Here is a 21,842-nt window from a genome sequence, read left to right as displayed (position 1 = left end):
GTGGAAAGGTCTGAAAGGAGTGGAATGGAGTGGCGTGGAATGCAATGGAGTAGACTGGATTGAAGTGGAAAGGAATGGAATGGAGAGAAGTAGCGTAGAATGGAGTGGATTGGAATGGAGGGGAGCAGAGTGGAGTTAACAGCAGTGGATTGGAATACAGTGGATGGAGTAGAGTGGAAGGGAGTGTAATTATATGGAATAGAATGGATTGGATTGGACTGGAGTGGAAGGGAGTGGAGTGGAGTTGAAAGTAGAGGAATCGAAGGAAGTGGAAAGGAGTGGAGTAGAGTGGATTAGAGTGGATTCGAATGGAATGGAGTGGAGTGGAATGGTGTGGAAACGAATGGATGGGAGGGGAGAGGAATGGAACGAAATGGAATGGAATGTAGTGGAATGGAGAGGATTGGAGTGGACTGGAGTGGAATGTAATCGAATGGAGTGCACTGAAGTGGAATATATTTGGGGGGAGGGTAATGGACAGGAATTGTGTGGAGTGGAGTGGAGTGAAATACATCGGAATGGCATGGAATTGAATGGAATGGAGGGGAGTGGAATGCAGTGGAGTGGAGTCGATTGGAGTGATGAGGAATAGAACGGAGTGGCATGGAATGGAGTACAGTGGAATGCAATGGATTGGAGTGGATTGGAAAGGGGTGGAGTGGAGTGACGATGGGTGAAGTGAAATGGAATGGAGTGGAGTGCAGAGGAGTCTCATTTAATGGAATGGAATGGAATGGAACGCAATGGAAGCTGAGATTGTACCACTGCACTCCAGGATGAGTGACAGAGTGTGATACTCTCTAAAGAAAGGAATGGAATGGAATGCAGTGGAATGGAATGGAATGCAATGGGGTGCATTGGAGTGGAGTGGAGTGAAGTGAAGTGGATTGGAGTGGAGCGGAGAGGAATGGAACGGAATGGAATGGAATGAAGTGGACTGGAGTGGGGTGGAGTTGAGTGCAATGGAAGGGAGCGAAATGGAATCAGATGCAGTGAAATGGAGTAGAGAGGAGTGCAGTAGAGTGGAAAGGAGTGCAATGGAGTGGAATGGAATCGGAAGTAATGGAAAGTAGTGGAGTGGATGGAACGGAAAGGAAAGGAGTGGAGCGGAGTGGAATGGAACGGAGCAGGAGGTGGGATGTGGCCACTGCAATCCAGGCTGGCTGACTGAGTGAGATATTCTCGAAATAAAGGAATGGAATGGAATGCCGAAGAATGGAATGGAACGGATTGGAGTGGAGTGGAATGGAGTGAGTTGGAGCAGAGTGGAATGAAGAATGCAATGGGATGGAAGGGAATTGAATGAAATGCAGTGGAGTGCAGTGGAGTGCATTGCAGTGGAATGGAGCGGAATGGAATGGAAAGGAGTGGAATGGACAGGAGTGGAGTGCACTGGAGAGGAGAGGATAGGAATGCAGTGGAATGGAATTGGATGTAATGGAACGTAAAGGAGTGGAGTGGAATGGAGTGGGCCAGAGTGGAATGGAATGGAATGCAATGGAAAGGAGTGGAGTGGAATAGAATGGAATGGAATGGAATAGAACGGAGTGGATTGAAATGGAGTGGAGTGGCGTGAAATGGAGTGGAATGGAATGGAGGGGAGTGGAGTGGAATGTGATAGAATGGAGAGGAGGGGAATGGAGCAGAATGGAATGGAGTGCAGCGGAATGGAGTGGAGTGGAATGGAATCAAATGGAGTGGAATGGAACAGAGTGGAATGGAATGGAGTGCAATAGACTAGAATTGAGTGTAGTGTAGTGGAATTTAGTGGAATGGACTGGAATGGAGCGGAATGGAATGGAATTGAGAGGAATGGAATGGAATGGAATGGAATTGAGAGGAATGGATTGGAATGGAATGGAATGGAATGGAAATGAATAGAATTGAATGCAACGGAATTAAAAGAATGCAATGGAATGCAATGGAATAGAATGCAATGGAATGTATAGTTGACATGTAATATGACCTGAGATTGTGACACTGCACTCCAGCCAGGGTGACATAGTGATATCCTGTCGTAAGAAGTGAATGGAATACAATGGAGTGAAATGGAATGGAATGAAATGGAATGGAGTGGAGTGGAAGGGAATGGAGTGGCATGGAAGCGAATGCAGTGGAGTGGAGCGGGGTGGAGTGGAATGAAATGGAATGCATGGACTGTAATGGCACGGAGTGGAAAGAAGTAGAGTGGAATGGAGTGGAATGGAATGGACTGGCACAGAATGGAGTGGAATTGAATGCAATGGAGTGGATTGGAAAGGAATGGAAAGGAGTAGAGTGGAGTAGAGTGGTGTGGAGTGGAGTGGAATGGAGCTGAATGTACTTCAATGGAGTACAATGGAATGGAACGGAGTGTAATGGAATGGAATGATATGAGGTGGATTGGAGTGGAATGTAGTGGAGTGGAATGGAATGGAATAGAATGGAATGGAGTAGAGTGTAATGGAATGCAGTGGCGATAAATGGAGTGGAATGGAATGCATTGGAGTAGAGTGGAGTGGAATGGAATGGAATGGAGTGGAGTGGAGGGGAGTGGAGTGGAATGGAATTGAGAGAAGTGGAGTGCAGTTGAATGGAATATCGTGGTGTGGAGTGGAGTGGAAGTGAATGGAGTGAATAGGAGTGGAATGGAGTGGAAGGTAACGGAGTGGAATGGAGTTGAATGGAGTGGAATGGAGTCGAATGGAGTGGAATGGAGTACAGTGGATTAGAGGGGAATGGTGTCGAGCGGACTGGAATGGAATGGAATCGAGTGGAATGGAATTGAATCAAATGGAATGGAGTGGAGTGGAATGGAGTGGAGTGGAGTGGAGTGGAATTAAATGAAATGGAAGGGAGTGGAGGGAAACGCAGTTGATTGGAGTGGAGTGGAGTGGAAAGGAATGGAAAGGAGTGTGATGGAGTCCTATGGATTGGAGTGGAATGGAGTGCAATGTAATGAAGTGGAAAGGAGTGGAACGGAGTGAAATTGAATTTAGTGGACTGGAGTGGAATGGAGTTAAATGGAATGGAGTGGAATGGAATGGAATGGAGTGGAGTGGAAAGGAATAGAATGGAATGGAATGGAATAGAATGGAATGGAGTGGAGTGGAGAGGAGTGGAATGGATTGGAGTGTAGTGGAATGGAATGGAATTGAGTGGAGCGGAGAGGAAAGGAATGGAATGGAGTGGAGTGGAATGGCGTGGAATGGAGTGGAATGGAATGGATAGTAGTGGAGTGGAGTGGAGTGGATTGGAGTGTAGTGGAAGGGAATGGAGTGCAGTGTAATGGACTGGAATGGAGCAGAGCAGAATGGAGTGGACTGGAGTGGAGTGGAATGGAATGGGATGGAATGGAATGGGAGCTGAGATTTTACCAATATGCTCTAGACAGGGTGACTGAGTGTCATACTCTCAAAAGAAAGGAATGGAATGGAACGCAGTGGAATGGAATGGAACAGAGTGGATATTAGTGGAGTGGAATGTGGAGGAATGGAATGAAATGGAACGTAATGGCATGAATTGGAGTGGTGTGGGGTGGAATGGATTATAGTGGAATGGAGTGGAAAGGAATGGGATGGAGTGGAATGAAGTGGAGTGCAGTGGAGTGGAACGGAGTTGAATGGCCTAGAATTGAGTGGACAGCAGTGGAATGTAGTGGAATGCAATGGAGTCCATTGTAATAGAATATAATACAATGGAAAGTTGACATGTAGTGTGAGCTGAGATTGTGCCACTGCACTCCAGACTGGGTGACACGTTATAACCTGTGGATAGAAAGGAATGGAATGCAATAGAGTGAAATGGAATGGAGTGGAATGGAATTGAATGGAATGGAGTGGAGTGGAGTGGAGTGGAGTCGAATGGAGACGAATGGAATGGGACGGAGTGGAATGGAACGGAGTGGAGTGGAGTATCGTGGAGTGAAATAGAATGGAATGCAATGGGTTGGAATGGAATGCAATGGACTGCTGAAAGGAAATGTGAGCTGTTATTGTTCCACTGCACTCCAGCCTTTGTGACGGAATGAAATCCTGTGGAAAAAAAGGAACGGAATGGAATGGAATGGAATGGAATGGAATGGAATGGAGAGGAGTGTAGTGGAGGAGAGTGAAATAGAGTGGAGTGTCATGGAGGAGAGTGGAATGGAGTGGAATGGAATGGAGAGGAAAGGAACGGAGTGGAGTGGAATGGAACGGAGTGGAGTGGAATGGAATCCGATGGAATGAAGTGGAATTGAATCGAATGGAATGAAGAAATATGTGCAGTGATTTGGCCACTGCGCTGGAGCCTGCGTGAGAGAGGGAGATCCTGTCGATAAAACAGAGTGGAATGGAAGGGATTGGAATGGAATGGAATGGAACGTATTGGAGTGGAGTGGAGTGGAATTGAGTGGAGTGGAGTGCACTGGAATGGAATGGAATGCAATGGAATGTAATGGAATGATGAAATGATATGTGAGCTGAGATGGTGCCACTGCACTCCACGCTGGGTGACAGAGTGAGATACTCTTGAAAGAAAGAAATGGAATGGAAAGAATTTTTAATTGGGTGGATTCGAGTGGACTGAAGTAGAGTGCAGTGGAATGGAGAGGAATGGAATGGAATGGAATCGGATGTAAAGGAATGGAATGATGTGGAGTGGAGTGGTGAGGAGTGTAGTGCTGTGGAATGGAGCAGAAAGTAATGGGATGGTGTGGAGTGGAGTGCAGTGCAGTGGAGTGGAGAGGAGTGCAATGGCGTGGAATGGAATCGGATGTAAAGGAACGTACTGGAGTGGAGTGGAGTGGAAAGGAGTGGAATGGAATGGAATTGAATGTAATGGAAAGCAAAGGAATGGAATGGGATGCAAATTAATTTAATGCAATAGAATGCAGTTCAATAGAAAGTTGACATGTAATGTGAGCTGAGATTGTGCCTAAGCTCTCCAGGCTGTTTGACACAGTGATATCGTGTCGAAAGAATGGAATGGAATGCAGTGTTGTGAAATGGAATGGAATGTAGTGGACAGGAGTAGAATGGAGTGGAGTGAAGAGGAACAGAGTGGAGTGGAACGGGATGCAGTGGAATGGAATGCAGTGGAGTGGAGTGAAATAGAAAGAAATGGAATGGGATGGAATGGAATGCAATGGAATGGAGAACAGAAATGTGAGCTGAGATTGTGTGACTACACTCCAGCCTTAGTGACCGAGAGAGATTCTGTGGAAGGAAAGAACTGATTTCAAAGGAGTGGAATGGAAGGGAATGTAGTACCGTGGAGTAGAGTGGAATGGAGTGAAACAGAATAGAATGGAGTGGAATGCAATGGAATGGAATGGAATGGAGTGGAGTGGAATAGAGAGGAGTGCACTGCAATGGAGTGGAGTGGAGTGGAAGGGAGTGGAATGCAATGGAATGTAGTGGAGTGCAGTGGAGTGGAATGGAATGGAGTGGACAGGAGTGGAAGGAGTAGAGTGGACTGGAATGGAATAGAATGGAACAGAATGCAGTGGAGTGGAGGGGAGTGGAGGGGAGTGGAGTGGCATGGAGTGGAAAGGAATGGAATTTAGTGAAATGGAATCCAATGGATTGGAATGGAGTGGAGTAGAGTGTAGTGGAATGGAGAGGATTCGAATGGAATGGAAGGGAATGCAACGGAATGCAGTGGTGTGGATTGGAATGCAGTGAAAAGGAGTACTATGGAATCTAAGGGAGTGGAGTGGAGTCTAGTGGAGTGGAATGGAATGGAACCAAATGGAATGGAATGGCACGGAATGGACTGGAGTAGAGTAGAGTGGGAAGGAAGGGAGATGAGTGGAATGGAGAGGAATGGAATGGAGTGGAGTGGATTGGATTGGAATGAACTGGAATGGAGAGGAATGGAATGAAGTGGAACTTAATGCACTGCAATGGAATTGAATAGAGTGAAGTGGAGAGGAGTGGAGTGGAGAGGAATGGAGTGGAAATGAATGGAATGGAGTGGAATGGAAGAGAATGGAGACAAGGGGATAGGAATTGAATGAAGCAGATTGGAGTGGAGTGTAGTGGAGTGGCATGGAATGGAATGAAGTGGAAGGGAATGCAATGGAGTGGAATGTAATGGAATAAAATGGAATGGAGTGGAATGGAGAGGAAGGGAGTGGAGTGGAGTGGAATGGAGGGGAGTAAGAGGAAGAGAATGGAATGGAATCGAATGGAGGGAAGTGCAATTGTGTGGAGAGGAGTGGAGATGAAAGGAGTGGAGTGATGTGGAGTCAAGAGGAATGGAGTGGAATGGAATGTAATGGAGTTAAGTGGAGTGGAATGGAGTGGAAGGTAACGGAGTGGAATGAAAAGGAGTGGATTGGAATGGAGTGGAATGGAATGGAGTGGAATGGAGTGGAGTAGAATGGAGTGGGTTGCAGAGGAGCGGAATGGAGTGGAATGGAAGGGAACGGAAAGGAATGTAGTGGAAAGGAATGGAATTTAGTGGATTGAAATTGAATGGAAAGGATTGGAGTGCAGTGGACTGGAGGGGAGTGGAATTAAATGGAGTGTAGTGCAGTGGAATGGAGTGGACTGGAGTGGAGATGAGTGGAGTGGACTGAAATGGAATGGAATGGAGTGGAGTGGAATGGTGTGGAGTGGGGTGGAAAGGAATGGAACAGAATGGAACGGAGAGGAATGGAGTGGCATGTAGTGGAGTGGAGTGAAGTGGAAAGGAATGGAATTGAATGGAATTGAATGGAATTGAATGGAGTGGAGTGGAGTGCAATAGAATGGAGTGGAGTGGAGTGGAATGCAGTGGGGTAGATTGTAGCGGAATGGAGTGTAATGGAATGGAATGGATTGGCATGGAATGGAATGGAACGGAAGCGGAGATTGTGCGACTGTGCCCCAGGCTATGTGACAGAGTGAGATAACATTGAAAGAAAGGAATGGAATGGAATGGAATGGAGTGGACTGCATGGGAACAGAGTGGAGTGAAGTGGAGTGGCCTGGAATGGAGAGAACTGGAATGAGATGGAATGGAATGGATTGAAATGGAGCGGAGTGAGGTGGAGCGGAATACAGTGCAATGGAGATGAATGCAAGGGGATGGCGTGAAATGGAGTGGAGTGGAATGCAGTTAAGTGTAGAGGAGTGTAAAGCAGTGGAATGCAATTGGCTGTAACGCAATGTAGTGGAGTGGACTGGAGTAGAATGGAAGGAAATGGAACGGAGCAGAGCCTAGCAGAGCTGAATGGAGTGGAACGGAAAGAAATGGAACAGAACAGAACGGGAGCTGAGACTGTGCCACTGCACTCCATGCTGAGTGACAGAGTGAGATACTATCGAAAGAAAGGAAAAGAATGCAATGGAGTACAACAGAACGGAATGGAATTGAATGGAATGGAATGGAATAGAATGGAGTAGAATGGAATGGAATGGAGTGGATTGGAGTGAAGTGGAGTGGAGTGGAATGGAATGGAGAGAAATGGAATGGGATGGAATGGAATGGAATGAACCGGAGTTGATTGAGGTGGAGAGGATAGCAGTGGAATGGAGCGGAATGGAATGAGAAGGAGTGGAATTGAGAGGAGAGCATTGCAGCAAAGTGGAGGAGTGGAATGGAGTGGAATGGATTTGGATGTAATGGAATGTAGTGCAGTGGAGTAGAGTTGAGTGGAACGGAGGAGAATAGAATAGAATTGAAAGTAATGGAATGGAAAGCAGTGGAAGGGAATGGAATGCAAAGAATGGAGTGGAGTGGAAAGGAGTAGAATGGAATGGAGTGGAACGGAATGGAATGGAATAGAATGGAATGGATTGGAGTGGGAAAGATTGGAGTGCAGTGGAATGGAGTGGAATAGAATGGAGTGGAGTGGAGTGGAGGGAAGAGGAATGGAGTAGAATGGAATGGAATGGAAAGGAATGGAATGGAATGGAGTGGGTTGGAAACGGAGTGGAGTGGAGTAGAATGGATAGGAATGGAATGGAATGGAGTGACGTGGAATAGTTTGGAAAGGAATGGCATGGAATGGAGTTGAGTGGAATGGAGGGGAATGGAATGGAATGGAATTGAGTGGAATGCAGTGGAATGGAGTGGAGTGGAGAGGAATGGAATGGAGTGGAAAGGTCTGAAAGGAGTGGAATGGAGTGGAGTGGAATGCAATGGAGTAGATTGGAATGAAGTGGAAAGGAATGGAATGGAGAGAAATAGAGTAGAATGGAGTGGATTGGAATGGAGGGGAGCAGAGTGGAGTTAACAGCAGTGGATTGGAATACAGTGGATGGAGTAGAGTGGAAGGGAGTGTAATTATATGGATTGGAATGGATTGGATTGGAGTGGAAGGGAGTGGAGTGGAGTTGAAAGTAGAGGAATCGAAAGAAGTGGAAAGGAGTGGAGTAGAGTGGATTAGAGTGGATTGGAATGGAATGGAGTGGAGTGGAATGGTGTGGAAACGAATGGAAGGGAGGGGAGTGGAATGGAACGAAATGGAATGGAATGTAGTGGAATGGAGAGGAGTGGAGTGGACTGTAGTGGAATGTAATCCAATGGAGTGTACTGGAGTGGAAAGTATTTGAGAGGAGGGTAATGGACAGGAATTGAGTGGAGTGGAGTGGAGTGAAATACATCGGAATGGCATGGAATTGAATGGAATGGAGGGGAGTGGAATGCAGTGGAGTGGAGTCGATTGGAGCGGTGAGGAATAGAACGGAGTGGCATGGAATGGAGCACAGTGGAATGCAATGGAGTGGAGTGGATTGGAAAGGGGTGGAGTGGAGTGACGATGGGTGAAGTGGAATGGAATGGAGTGGAGTGCAGAGGAGTCTCATGGAATGGAATGGAATGGAACGCAATGGAAGCTGAGATTGTACCACTGCGCTCCAGGATGGGTGACACAGAGTGATACTCTCGAAAGAAAGGAATGGAATGGAATGCAGTGGAATGGAATGGAATGCAATGGGGTGCATTGGAGTGGAGTGGAGTGAAGTGAAGTGGATTGGAGTGGAATGGAGAGGAATGGAACGGAATGGAATGGAATGAAGTGGACTGGAGTGGGGTGGAGTTGAGTGCAATGGAATGGAGCGAAATGGAATCAGATGCAGTGAAATGGAGTAGAGAGGAGTGCAGTAGAGTGGAAAGGAGTGCGATGGAGTGGAATGGAATCGGAAGTAATGGAAAGTAGTGGAGTGGATGGAACGGAAAGGAAAGGAGCGGAGCGGAGTGGAATGGAACGGAGCGGGAGGTGGGATGGGGCCACTGCACTCCAGGCTGGCTGACTGAGTGAGATATTCTCGACATAAAGGAATGGAATGGAATGCCGTAGAATGGAATGGAACGGAGTGGAGTGGAGTGGAATGGAGTGAGTTGGAGCAGAGTGGAATGAAGAATGCAATGGGATGGAAGGCAATTGAATGAAATGCAGTGGAGTGCAGTGGAGTGCAGCGCAGTGCATTGCAGTGGAATGGAGCAGAATGGAATGGAAAGGAGTGGAATGGACAGGAGTGGAGTGCACTGGAGAGGAGAGGATAGGAATGCAGTGGAATGGAATTGGATGTAATGGAACGTAGAGGAGTGGAGTGGAATGGAGTGGGCCAGAGTGGAATGGAATGGAATGCAATGGAAAGGAATGGAGTGGAATAATATGGAAAGGAATGGAATGGAATGGAATGGAATGGAATGGATTGGATTAGAGTGAAGTGGAGTGGAGTGGAATGGAATGGAGAGAAATGGAATGGGATGGAATGGAATAGAATGACCTGGAGTTGATTGAGGTGGAGAGGATAGCAGTGGAATGGAGCGGAATGGAATGAGAAGGAGTGGAATTGAGAGGAGAGCATTGCAGCAAAGTGGAGGAGTGGAATGGAGTGGAATGGATTTGGATGTAATGGAATGTAGTGGAGTGGAGTAGAGTTGAGTGGAACGGAGGAGAATAGAATAGAATTGAAAGTAATGGAATGGAAAGCAGTGGAAGGGAATGGAATGCAAAGAATGGAGTGGAGTGGAAAGGAGTAGAATGGAATGGAGTGGAACGGAATGGTATGGAATAGAATGGAATGGATTGGAGTGGGAAAGATTGGAGTGCAGTGGAATGGAGTGGAATAGAATGGAGTGGAGTGGAGTGGAGGGAAGAGGAATGGAGTAGATTGGAATGGAATGGAAAGGAATGGAATGGAATGGAGTGGATTGGAAAGGGAGTGGAGTGGAGTAGAATGGATTGTAATGGAATGGAAGGCAGTGACGGGGAATAGTTTGGAAAGGAATGGCATGGAATGGAGTAGAGTGGAATGGAGGGGAATGGAATGGATTGGAATTGAGTGGAATGGAGTGGAATGGAGTGGAGTGGAGAGGAATGGAATGGAGTGGAAAGGTCTGAAAGGAGTGGAATGGAGTGGCGTGGAATGCAATGGAGTAGACTGGATTGAAGTGGAAAGGAATGGAATGGAGAGAAGTAGCGTAGAATGGAGTGGATTGGAATGGAGGGGAGCAGAGTGGAGTTAACAGCAGTGGATTGGAATACAGTGGATGGAGTAGAGTGGAAGGGAGTGTAATTATATGGAATAGAATGGATTGGATTGGACTGGAGTGGAAGGGAGTGGAGTGGAGTTGAAAGTAGAGGAATCGAAGGAAGTGGAAAGGAGTGGAGTAGAGTGGATTAGAGTGGATTCGAATGGAATGGAGTGGAGTGGAATGGTGTGGAAACGAATGGATGGGAGGGGAGAGGAATGGAACGAAATGGAATGGAATGTAGTGGAATGGAGAGGATTGGAGTGGACTGGAGTGGAATGTAATCGAATGGAGTGCACTGAAGTGGAATATATTTGGGGGGAGGGTAATGGACAGGAATTGTGTGGAGTGGAGTGGAGTGAAATACATCGGAATGGCATGGAATTGAATGGAATGGAGGGGAGTGGAATGCAGTGGAGTGGAGTCGATTGGAGTGATGAGGAATAGAACGGAGTGGCATGGAATGGAGTACAGTGGAATGCAATGGATTGGAGTGGATTGGAAAGGGGTGGAGTGGAGTGACGATGGGTGAAGTGAAATGGAATGGAGTGGAGTGCAGAGGAGTCTCATTTAATGGAATGGAATGGAATGGAACGCAATGGAAGCTGAGATTGTACCACTGCACTCCAGGATGAGTGACAGAGTGTGATACTCTCTAAAGAAAGGAATGGAATGGAATGCAGTGGAATGGAATGGAATGCAATGGGGTGCATTGGAGTGGAGTGGAGTGAAGTGAAGTGGATTGGAGTGGAGCGGAGAGGAATGGAACGGAATGGAATGGAATGAAGTGGACTGGAGTGGGGTGGAGTTGAGTGCAATGGAAGGGAGCGAAATGGAATCAGATGCAGTGAAATGGAGTAGAGAGGAGTGCAGTAGAGTGGAAAGGAGTGCAATGGAGTGGAATGGAATCGGAAGTAATGGAAAGTAGTGGAGTGGATGGAACGGAAAGGAAAGGAGTGGAGCGGAGTGGAATGGAACGGAGCAGGAGGTGGGATGTGGCCACTGCAATCCAGGCTGGCTGACTGAGTGAGATATTCTCGAAATAAAGGAATGGAATGGAATGCCGAAGAATGGAATGGAACGGATTGGAGTGGAGTGGAATGGAGTGAGTTGGAGCAGAGTGGAATGAAGAATGCAATGGGATGGAAGGGAATTGAATGAAATGCAGTGGAGTGCAGTGGAGTGCATTGCAGTGGAATGGAGCGGAATGGAATGGAAAGGAGTGGAATGGACAGGAGTGGAGTGCACTGGAGAGGAGAGGATAGGAATGCAGTGGAATGGAATTGGATGTAATGGAACGTAAAGGAGTGGAGTGGAATGGAGTGGGCCAGAGTGGAATGGAATGGAATGCAATGGAAAGGAGTGGAGTGGAATAGAATGGAATGGAATGGAATAGAACGGAGTGGATTGAAATGGAGTGGAGTGGCGTGAAATGGAGTGGAATGGAATGGAGGGGAGTGGAGTGGAATGTGATAGAATGGAGAGGAGGGGAATGGAGCAGAATGGAATGGAGTGCAGCGGAATGGAGTGGAGTGGAATGGAATCAAATGGAGTGGAATGGAACAGAGTGGAATGGAATGGAGTGCAATAGACTAGAATTGAGTGTAGTGTAGTGGAATTTAGTGGAATGGACTGGAATGGAGCGGAATGGAATGGAATTGAGAGGAATGGAATGGAATGGAATGGAATTGAGAGGAATGGATTGGAATGGAATGGAATGGAATGGAAATGAATAGAATTGAATGCAACGGAATTAAAAGAATGCAATGGAATGCAATGGAATAGAATGCAATGGAATGTATAGTTGACATGTAATATGACCTGAGATTGTGACACTGCACTCCAGCCAGGGTGACATAGTGATATCCTGTCGTAAGAAGTGAATGGAATACAATGGAGTGAAATGGAATGGAATGAAATGGAATGGAGTGGAGTGGAAGGGAATGGAGTGGCATGGAAGCGAATGCAGTGGAGTGGAGCGGGGTGGAGTGGAATGAAATGGAATGCATGGACTGTAATGGCACGGAGTGGAAAGAAGTAGAGTGGAATGGAGTGGAATGGAATGGACTGGCACAGAATGGAGTGGAATTGAATGCAATGGAGTGGATTGGAAAGGAATGGAAAGGAGTAGAGTGGAGTAGAGTGGTGTGGAGTGGAGTGGAATGGAGCTGAATGTACTTCAATGGAGTACAATGGAATGGAACGGAGTGTAATGGAATGGAATGATATGAGGTGGATTGGAGTGGAATGTAGTGGAGTGGAATGGAATGGAATAGAATGGAATGGAGTAGAGTGTAATGGAATGCAGTGGCGATAAATGGAGTGGAATGGAATGCATTGGAGTAGAGTGGAGTGGAATGGAATGGAATGGAGTGGAGTGGAGGGGAGTGGAGTGGAATGGAATTGAGAGAAGTGGAGTGCAGTTGAATGGAATATCGTGGTGTGGAGTGGAGTGGAAGTGAATGGAGTGAATAGGAGTGGAATGGAGTGGAAGGTAACGGAGTGGAATGGAGTTGAATGGAGTGGAATGGAGTCGAATGGAGTGGAATGGAGTACAGTGGATTAGAGGGGAATGGTGTCGAGCGGACTGGAATGGAATGGAATCGAGTGGAATGGAATTGAATCAAATGGAATGGAGTGGAGTGGAATGGAGTGGAGTGGAGTGGAGTGGAATTAAATGAAATGGAAGGGAGTGGAGGGAAACGCAGTTGATTGGAGTGGAGTGGAGTGGAAAGGAATGGAAAGGAGTGTGATGGAGTCCTATGGATTGGAGTGGAATGGAGTGCAATGTAATGAAGTGGAAAGGAGTGGAACGGAGTGAAATTGAATTTAGTGGACTGGAGTGGAATGGAGTTAAATGGAATGGAGTGGAATGGAATGGAATGGAGTGGAGTGGAAAGGAATAGAATGGAATGGAATGGAATAGAATGGAATGGAGTGGAGTGGAGAGGAGTGGAATGGATTGGAGTGTAGTGGAATGGAATGGAATTGAGTGGAGCGGAGAGGAAAGGAATGGAATGGAGTGGAGTGGAATGGCGTGGAATGGAGTGGAATGGAATGGATAGTAGTGGAGTGGAGTGGAGTGGATTGGAGTGTAGTGGAAGGGAATGGAGTGCAGTGTAATGGACTGGAATGGAGCAGAGCAGAATGGAGTGGACTGGAGTGGAGTGGAATGGAATGGGATGGAATGGAATGGGAGCTGAGATTTTACCAATATGCTCTAGACAGGGTGACTGAGTGTCATACTCTCAAAAGAAAGGAATGGAATGGAACGCAGTGGAATGGAATGGAACAGAGTGGATATTAGTGGAGTGGAATGTGGAGGAATGGAATGAAATGGAACGTAATGGCATGAATTGGAGTGGTGTGGGGTGGAATGGATTATAGTGGAATGGAGTGGAAAGGAATGGGATGGAGTGGAATGAAGTGGAGTGCAGTGGAGTGGAACGGAGTTGAATGGCCTAGAATTGAGTGGACAGCAGTGGAATGTAGTGGAATGCAATGGAGTCCATTGTAATAGAATATAATACAATGGAAAGTTGACATGTAGTGTGAGCTGAGATTGTGCCACTGCACTCCAGACTGGGTGACACGTTATAACCTGTGGATAGAAAGGAATGGAATGCAATAGAGTGAAATGGAATGGAGTGGAATGGAATTGAATGGAATGGAGTGGAGTGGAGTGGAGTGGAGTCGAATGGAGACGAATGGAATGGGACGGAGTGGAATGGAACGGAGTGGAGTGGAGTATCGTGGAGTGAAATAGAATGGAATGCAATGGGTTGGAATGGAATGCAATGGACTGCTGAAAGGAAATGTGAGCTGTTATTGTTCCACTGCACTCCAGCCTTTGTGACGGAATGAAATCCTGTGGAAAAAAAGGAACGGAATGGAATGGAATGGAATGGAATGGAATGGAATGGAGAGGAGTGTAGTGGAGGAGAGTGAAATAGAGTGGAGTGTCATGGAGGAGAGTGGAATGGAGTGGAATGGAATGGAGAGGAAAGGAACGGAGTGGAGTGGAATGGAACGGAGTGGAGTGGAATGGAATCCGATGGAATGAAGTGGAATTGAATCGAATGGAATGAAGAAATATGTGCAGTGATTTGGCCACTGCGCTGGAGCCTGCGTGAGAGAGGGAGATCCTGTCGATAAAACAGAGTGGAATGGAAGGGATTGGAATGGAATGGAATGGAACGTATTGGAGTGGAGTGGAGTGGAATTGAGTGGAGTGGAGTGCACTGGAATGGAATGGAATGCAATGGAATGTAATGGAATGATGAAATGATATGTGAGCTGAGATGGTGCCACTGCACTCCACGCTGGGTGACAGAGTGAGATACTCTTGAAAGAAAGAAATGGAATGGAAAGAATTTTTAATTGGGTGGATTCGAGTGGACTGAAGTAGAGTGCAGTGGAATGGAGAGGAATGGAATGGAATGGAATCGGATGTAAAGGAATGGAATGATGTGGAGTGGAGTGGTGAGGAGTGTAGTGCTGTGGAATGGAGCAGAAAGTAATGGGATGGTGTGGAGTGGAGTGCAGTGCAGTGGAGTGGAGAGGAGTGCAATGGCGTGGAATGGAATCGGATGTAAAGGAACGTACTGGAGTGGAGTGGAGTGGAAAGGAGTGGAATGGAATGGAATTGAATGTAATGGAAAGCAAAGGAATGGAATGGGATGCAAATTAATTTAATGCAATAGAATGCAGTTCAATAGAAAGTTGACATGTAATGTGAGCTGAGATTGTGCCTAAGCTCTCCAGGCTGTTTGACACAGTGATATCGTGTCGAAAGAATGGAATGGAATGCAGTGTTGTGAAATGGAATGGAATGTAGTGGACAGGAGTAGAATGGAGTGGAGTGAAGAGGAACAGAGTGGAGTGGAACGGGATGCAGTGGAATGGAATGCAGTGGAGTGGAGTGAAATAGAAAGAAATGGAATGGGATGGAATGGAATGCAATGGAATGGAGAACAGAAATGTGAGCTGAGATTGTGTGACTACACTCCAGCCTTAGTGACCGAGAGAGATTCTGTGGAAGGAAAGAACTGATTTCAAAGGAGTGGAATGGAAGGGAATGTAGTACCGTGGAGTAGAGTGGAATGGAGTGAAACAGAATAGAATGGAGTGGAATGCAATGGAATGGAATGGAATGGAGTGGAGTGGAATAGAGAGGAGTGCACTGCAATGGAGTGGAGTGGAGTGGAAGGGAGTGGAATGCAATGGAATGTAGTGGAGTGCAGTGGAGTGGAATGGAATGGAGTGGACAGGAGTGGAAGGAGTAGAGTGGACTGGAATGGAATAGAATGGAACAGAATGCAGTGGAGTGGAGGGGAGTGGAGGGGAGTGGAGTGGCATGGAGTGGAAAGGAATGGAATTTAGTGAAATGGAATCCAATGGATTGGAATGGAGTGGAGTAGAGTGTAGTGGAATGGAGAGGATTCGAATGGAATGGAAGGGAATGCAACGGAATGCAGTGGTGTGGATTGGAATGCAGTGAAAAGGAGTACTATGGAATCTAAAGGAGTGGAGTGGAGTCTAGTGGAGTGGAATGGAATGGCACCAAATGGAATGGAATGGCACGGAATGGACTGGAGTAGAGTAGAGTGGGAAGGAAGGGAGATGAGTGGAATGGAGAGGAATGGAATGGAGTGGAGTGGATTGGATTGGAATGAACTGGAATGGAGAGGAATGGAATGAAGTGGAACTTAATGGACTGCAATGGAATTGAATGGAGTGAAATGGAGAGGAGTGGAGTGGAGAGGAATGGAGTGGAAATGAATGGAATGGAGTGGAATGGAAGAGAATGGAGACAAGGGGATAGGAATTGAATGAAGCAGATTGGAGTGGAGTGGAGTGGAGTGGCATGGAATGGAATGAAGTGGAAGGGAATGCAATGGAGTGGAATGTAATGGAATAAAATGGAATGGAGTGGAATGGAGAGGAATGGAGTGGAGTGGAGTGGAATGGAGGGGAGTAAGAGGAAGAGAATGGAATGGAATCGAAAGGAGGGAAGTGCAATTGTGTGGAGAGGAGTGGAGATGAAAGGAGTGGAGTGATGTGGAGTCGAGAGGAATGGAGTGGAATGGAATGGAATGGAGTTAAGTGGAGTGGAATGGAGTGGAAGGTAACGGAGTGGAATGAAAAGGAGTGGATTGGAATGGAGTGGAATGGAATGGAGTGGAATGGAGTGGAGTAGAATGGAGTGGGTTGCAGAGGAGCGGAATGGAGTGGAATGGAAGGGAACGGAAAGGAATGTAGTGGAAAGGAATGGAATTTAGTGGATTGAAATTGAATGGAAAGGATTGGAGTGCAGTGGACTGGAGGGGAGTGGAATTAAATGGAGTATAGTGCAGTGGAATGGAGTGGACTGGAGTGGAGATGAGTGGAGTGGACTGAAATGGAATGGAATGGAGTGGAGTGGAATGGTGTGGAGTGGGGTGGAAAGGAATGGAACAGAATGGAACGGAGAGGAATGGAGTGGCATGTAGTGGAGTGGAGTGAAGTGGAAAGGAATGGAATTGAATGGAATTGAATGGAATTGAATGGAGTGGAGTGGAGTGCAATAGAATGGAGTGGAGTGGAGTGGAATGCAGTGGGGTAGATTGTAGCGGAATGGAGTGTAATGGAATGGAATGGAATGGCATGGAATGGAATGGAACGGAAGCGGAGATTGTGCGACTGTGCCCCAGGCTATGTGACAGAGTGAGATAACATTGAAAGAAAGGAATGGAATGGAATGGAATGGAGTGGACTGCATGGGAACAGAGTGGAGTGAAGTGGAGTGGCCTGGAATGGAGAGAACTGGAATGAGATGGAATGGAATGGATTGAAATGGAGCGGAGTGAGGTGGAGCGGAATACAGTGCAATGGAGATGAATGCAAGGGGATGGCGTGAAATGGAGTGGAGTGGAATGCAGTTAAGTGTAGAGGAGTGTAAAGCAGTGGAATGCAATTGGCTGTAACGCAATGTAGTGGAGTGGACTGGAGTAGAATGGAAGGAAATGGAACGGAGCAGAGCCTAGCAGAGCTGAATGGAGTGGAACGGAAAGAAATGGAACAGAACAGAACGGGAGCTGAGACTGTGCCACTGCACTCCATGCTGAGTGACAGAGTGAGATACTCTCGAAAGAAAGGAAAAGAATGCAATGGAGTACAACAGAACGGAATGGAATTGAATGGAATGGAATGGAATAGAATGGAGTAGAATGGAATGGAATGGAGTGGATTGGAGGGAAGTGGAGTGGAGTGGAATGGAATGGAGAGAAATGGAATGGGATGGAATGGAATGGAATGAACCGGAGTTGATTGAGGTGGAGAGGATAGCAGTGGAATGGAGCGGAATGGAATGAGAAGGAGTGGAATTGAGAGGAGAGCATTGCAGCAAAGTGGAGGAGTGGAATGGAGTGGAATGGATTTGGATGTAATGGAATGTAGTGCAGTGGAGTAGAGTTGAGTGGAACGGAGGAGAATAGAATAGAATTGAAAGTAATGGAATGGAAAGCAGTGGAAGGGAATGGAATGCAAAGAATGGAGTGGAGTGGAAAGGAGTAGAATGGAATGGAGTGGAACGGAATGGAATGGAATAGAATGGAATGGATTGGAGTGGGAAAGATTGGAGTGCAGTGGAATGGAGTGGAATAGAATGGAGTGGAGTGGAGTGGAGGGAAGAGGAATGGAGTAGAATGGAATGGAATGGAAAGGAATGGAATGGAATGGAGTGGGTTGGAAACGGAGTGGAGTGGAGTAGAATGGATAGGAATGGAATGGAATGGAGTGACGTGGAATAGTTTGGAAAGGAATGGCATGGAATGGAGTTGAGTGGAATGGAGGGGAATGGAATGGAATGGAATTGAGTGGAATGGAGTGGAATGGAGTGGAGTGGAGAGGAATGGAATGGAGTGGAAAGGTCTGAAAGGAGTGGAATGGAGTGGAGTGGAATGCAATGGAGTAGATTGGAATGAAGTGGAAAGGAATGGAATGGAGAGAAATAGAGTAGAATGGAGTGGATTGGAATGGAGGGGAGCAGAGTGGAGTTAACAGCAGTGGATTGGAATACAGTGGATGGAGTAGAGTGGAAGGGAGTGTAATTATATGGAATGGAATGGATTGGATTGGAGTGGAAGGGAGTGGAGTGGAGTTGAAAGTAGAGGAATCGAAAGAAGTGGAAAGGAGTGGAGTAGAGTGGATTAGAGTGGATTGGAATGGAATGGAGTGGAGTGGAATGGTGTGGAAACGAATGGAAGGGAGGGGAGTGGAATGGAACGAAATGGAATGGAATGTAGTGGAATGGAGAGGAGTGGAGTGGACTGTAGTGGAATGTAATCCAATGGAGTGTACTGGAGTGGAAAGTATTTGAGAGGAGGGTAATGGACAGGAATTGAGTGGAGTGGAGTGGAGTGAAATACATCGGAATGGCATGGAATTGAATGGAATGGAGGGGAGTGGAATGCAGTGGAGTGGAGTCGATTGGAGTGGTGAGGAATAGAACGGAGTGGCATGGAATGGAGCACAGTGGAATGCAATGGAGTGGAGTGGATTGGAAAGGGGTGGAGTGGAGTGACGATGGGTGAAGTGGAATGGAATGGAGTGGAGTGCAGAGGAGTCTCATGGAATGGAATGGAATGGAACGCAATGGAAGCTGAGATTGTACCACTGCGCTCCAGGATGGGTGACACAGAGTGATACTCTCGAAAGAAAGAATGGAATGGAATGCAGCGGAATGGAATGGAATGCAATGGGGTGCATTGGAGTGGAGTGGAGTGAAGTGAAGTGGATTGGAGTGGAATGGAGAGGAATGGAACGGAATGGAATGGAATGAAGTGGACTGGAGTGGGGTGGAGTTGAGTGCAATGGAATGGAGCGAAATGGAATCAGATGCAGTGAAATGGAGTAGAGAGGAGTGCAGTAGAGTGGAAAGGAGTGCAATGGAGTGGAATGGAATCGGAAGTAATGGAAAGTAGTGGAGTGGATGGAACGGAAAGGAAAGGAGCGGAGCGGAGTGGAATGGAACGGAGCGGGAGGTGGGATGGGGCCACTGCACTCCAGGCTGGCTGACTGAGTGAGATATTCTCGAAATAAAGGAATGGAATGGAATGCCGTAGAATGGAATGGAACGGAGTGGAGTGGAGTGGAATGGAGTGAGTTGGAGCAGAGTGGAATGAAGAATGCAATGGGATGGAAGGGAATTGAATGAAATGCAGTGGAGTGCAGTGGAGTGCATTGCAGTGGAATGGAGCGGAATGGAATGGAAAGGAGTGGAATGGACAGGAGTGGAGTGCACTGGAGAGGAGAGGATAGGAATGCAGTGGAATGGAATTGGATGTAATGGAACGTAAAGGAGTGGAGTGGAATGGAGTGGGCCAGAGTGGAATGGAATGGAATGCAATGGAAAGGAGTGGAGTGGAATAGAATGGAATGGAATGGAATAGAACGGAGTGGATTGAAATGGAGTGGAGTGGCGTGAAATGGAGTGGAATGGAATGGAGTGGAGTGGAGTGGAATGTGATAGAATGGAGAGGAGGGGAATGGAGCAGAATGGAATGGAGTGCAGCGGAATGGAGTGGAGTGGAATGGAATCAAATGGAGTGGAATGGAACAGAGTGGAATGGGATGGAGTGCAATAGACTAGAATTGAGTGTAGTGTAGTGGAATTTAGTGGAATGGACTGGAATGGAGTGGAATGGAATGGAATTGAGAGGAATGGAATGGAATGGAATGGAATTGAGAGGAATGGAATGGAATGGAATGGAATGGAATGGAATGGAATGGAATGGAATGGAAAGGAATAGAATTGAATGCAACGGAATTAAAAGAATGCAATGGAATGCAATGGAATAGAATGCAATGGAATGTATAGTTGACATGTAATATGACCTGAGATTGTGACACTGCACTCCAGCCAGGGTGACATAGTGATATCCTGTCGTAAGAAGTGAATGGAATACAATGGAGTGAAATGGAATGGAATGAAATGGAATGGAGTGGAGTGGAAGGGAATGGAGTGGCATGGAAGCGAATGCAGTGGAGTGGAGCGGGGTGGAGTGGAATGAAATGGAATGCATGGACTGTAATGGCATGGAGTGGAAAGAAGTAGAGTGGAATGGAGTGGAATGGAATGGACTGGCACAGAATGGAGTGGAATTGAATGCAATGGAGTGGATTGGAAAGGAATGGAAAGGAGTAGAGTGGAGTAGAGTGGTGTGGAGTGGAGTGGAATGGAGCTGAATGTACTTCAATGGAGTACAATGGAATGGAACGGAGTGTAATGGAATGGAATGATATGAGGTGGATTGGAGTGGAATGTAGTGGAGTGGAATGGAATGGAATAGAATGGAATGGAGTAGAGTGTAATGGAATGCAGTGGCGATAAGTGGAGTGGAATGGAATGCATTGGAGTAGAGTGGAGTGGAATGGAATGGAATGGAGTGGAGTGGAGGGGAGTGGAGTGGAATGGAATTGAGAGAAGTGGAGTGCAGTTGAATGGAATATCGTGGTGTGGAGTGGAGTGGAAGTGAATGGAGTGAATAGGAGTGCAATGGAGTGGAAGGTAACGGAGTGGAATGGAGTTGAATGGAGTGGAATGGAGTCGAATGGAGTGGAATGGAGTACAGTGGATTAGAGGGGAATGGTGTCGAGCGGACTGGAATGGAATGGAATGGAGTGGAATGGAATTGAATCAAATGGAATGGAGTGGAGTGGAATGGAGTGGAGTGGAGTGGAGTGGAATTAAATGAAATGGAAGGGAGTGGAGGGAAACGCAGTTGATTGGAGTGGAGTGGAGTGGAAAGGAATGGAAAGGAGTGTGATGGAGTCCTATGGATTGGAGTGGAATGGAGTGCAATGTAATGAAGTGGAAAGGAGTGGAACGGAGTGAAATTGAATTTAGTGGACTGGAGTGGAATGGAGTTAAATGGAATGGAGTGGAATGGAATGGAATGGAGTGGAGTGGAAAGGAATAGAATGGAATGGAATGGAATAGAATGGAATGGAGTGGAGTGGAGAGGAGTGGAATGGATTGGAGTGTAGTGGAATGGAATGGAATTGAGTGGAGCGGAGAGGAAAGGAATGGAATGGAGTGGAGTGGAATGGCGTGTAATGGAGTGGAATGGAATGGATAGTAGTGGAGTGGAGTGGAGTGGATTGGAGTGTAGTGGAAGGGAATGGAGTGCAGTGTAATGGACTGGAATGGAGCAGAGCAGAATGGAGTGGACTGGAGTGGAGTGGAATGGAATGGGATGGAATGGAATGGGAGCTGAGATTTTACCAATGTGCTCTAGACAGGGTGACTGAGTGTCATACTCTCAAAAGAAAGGAATGGAATGGAACGCAGTGGAATGGAATGGAACAGAGTGGATATTAGTGGAGTGGAATGTGGAGGAATGGAATGAAATGGAACGTAATGGCATGAA

Source organism: Pongo abelii, chromosome Y (genome assembly GCF_028885655.2).
Source record: "Pongo abelii isolate AG06213 chromosome Y, NHGRI_mPonAbe1-v2.0_pri, whole genome shotgun sequence".
In the NCBI taxonomy this organism is placed as follows: Eukaryota; Metazoa; Chordata; class Mammalia; order Primates; family Hominidae; genus Pongo; species Pongo abelii.
The sequence above is the reverse complement of the archived record's forward strand: the minus strand, read 5'-3'. Positions refer to the sequence as shown.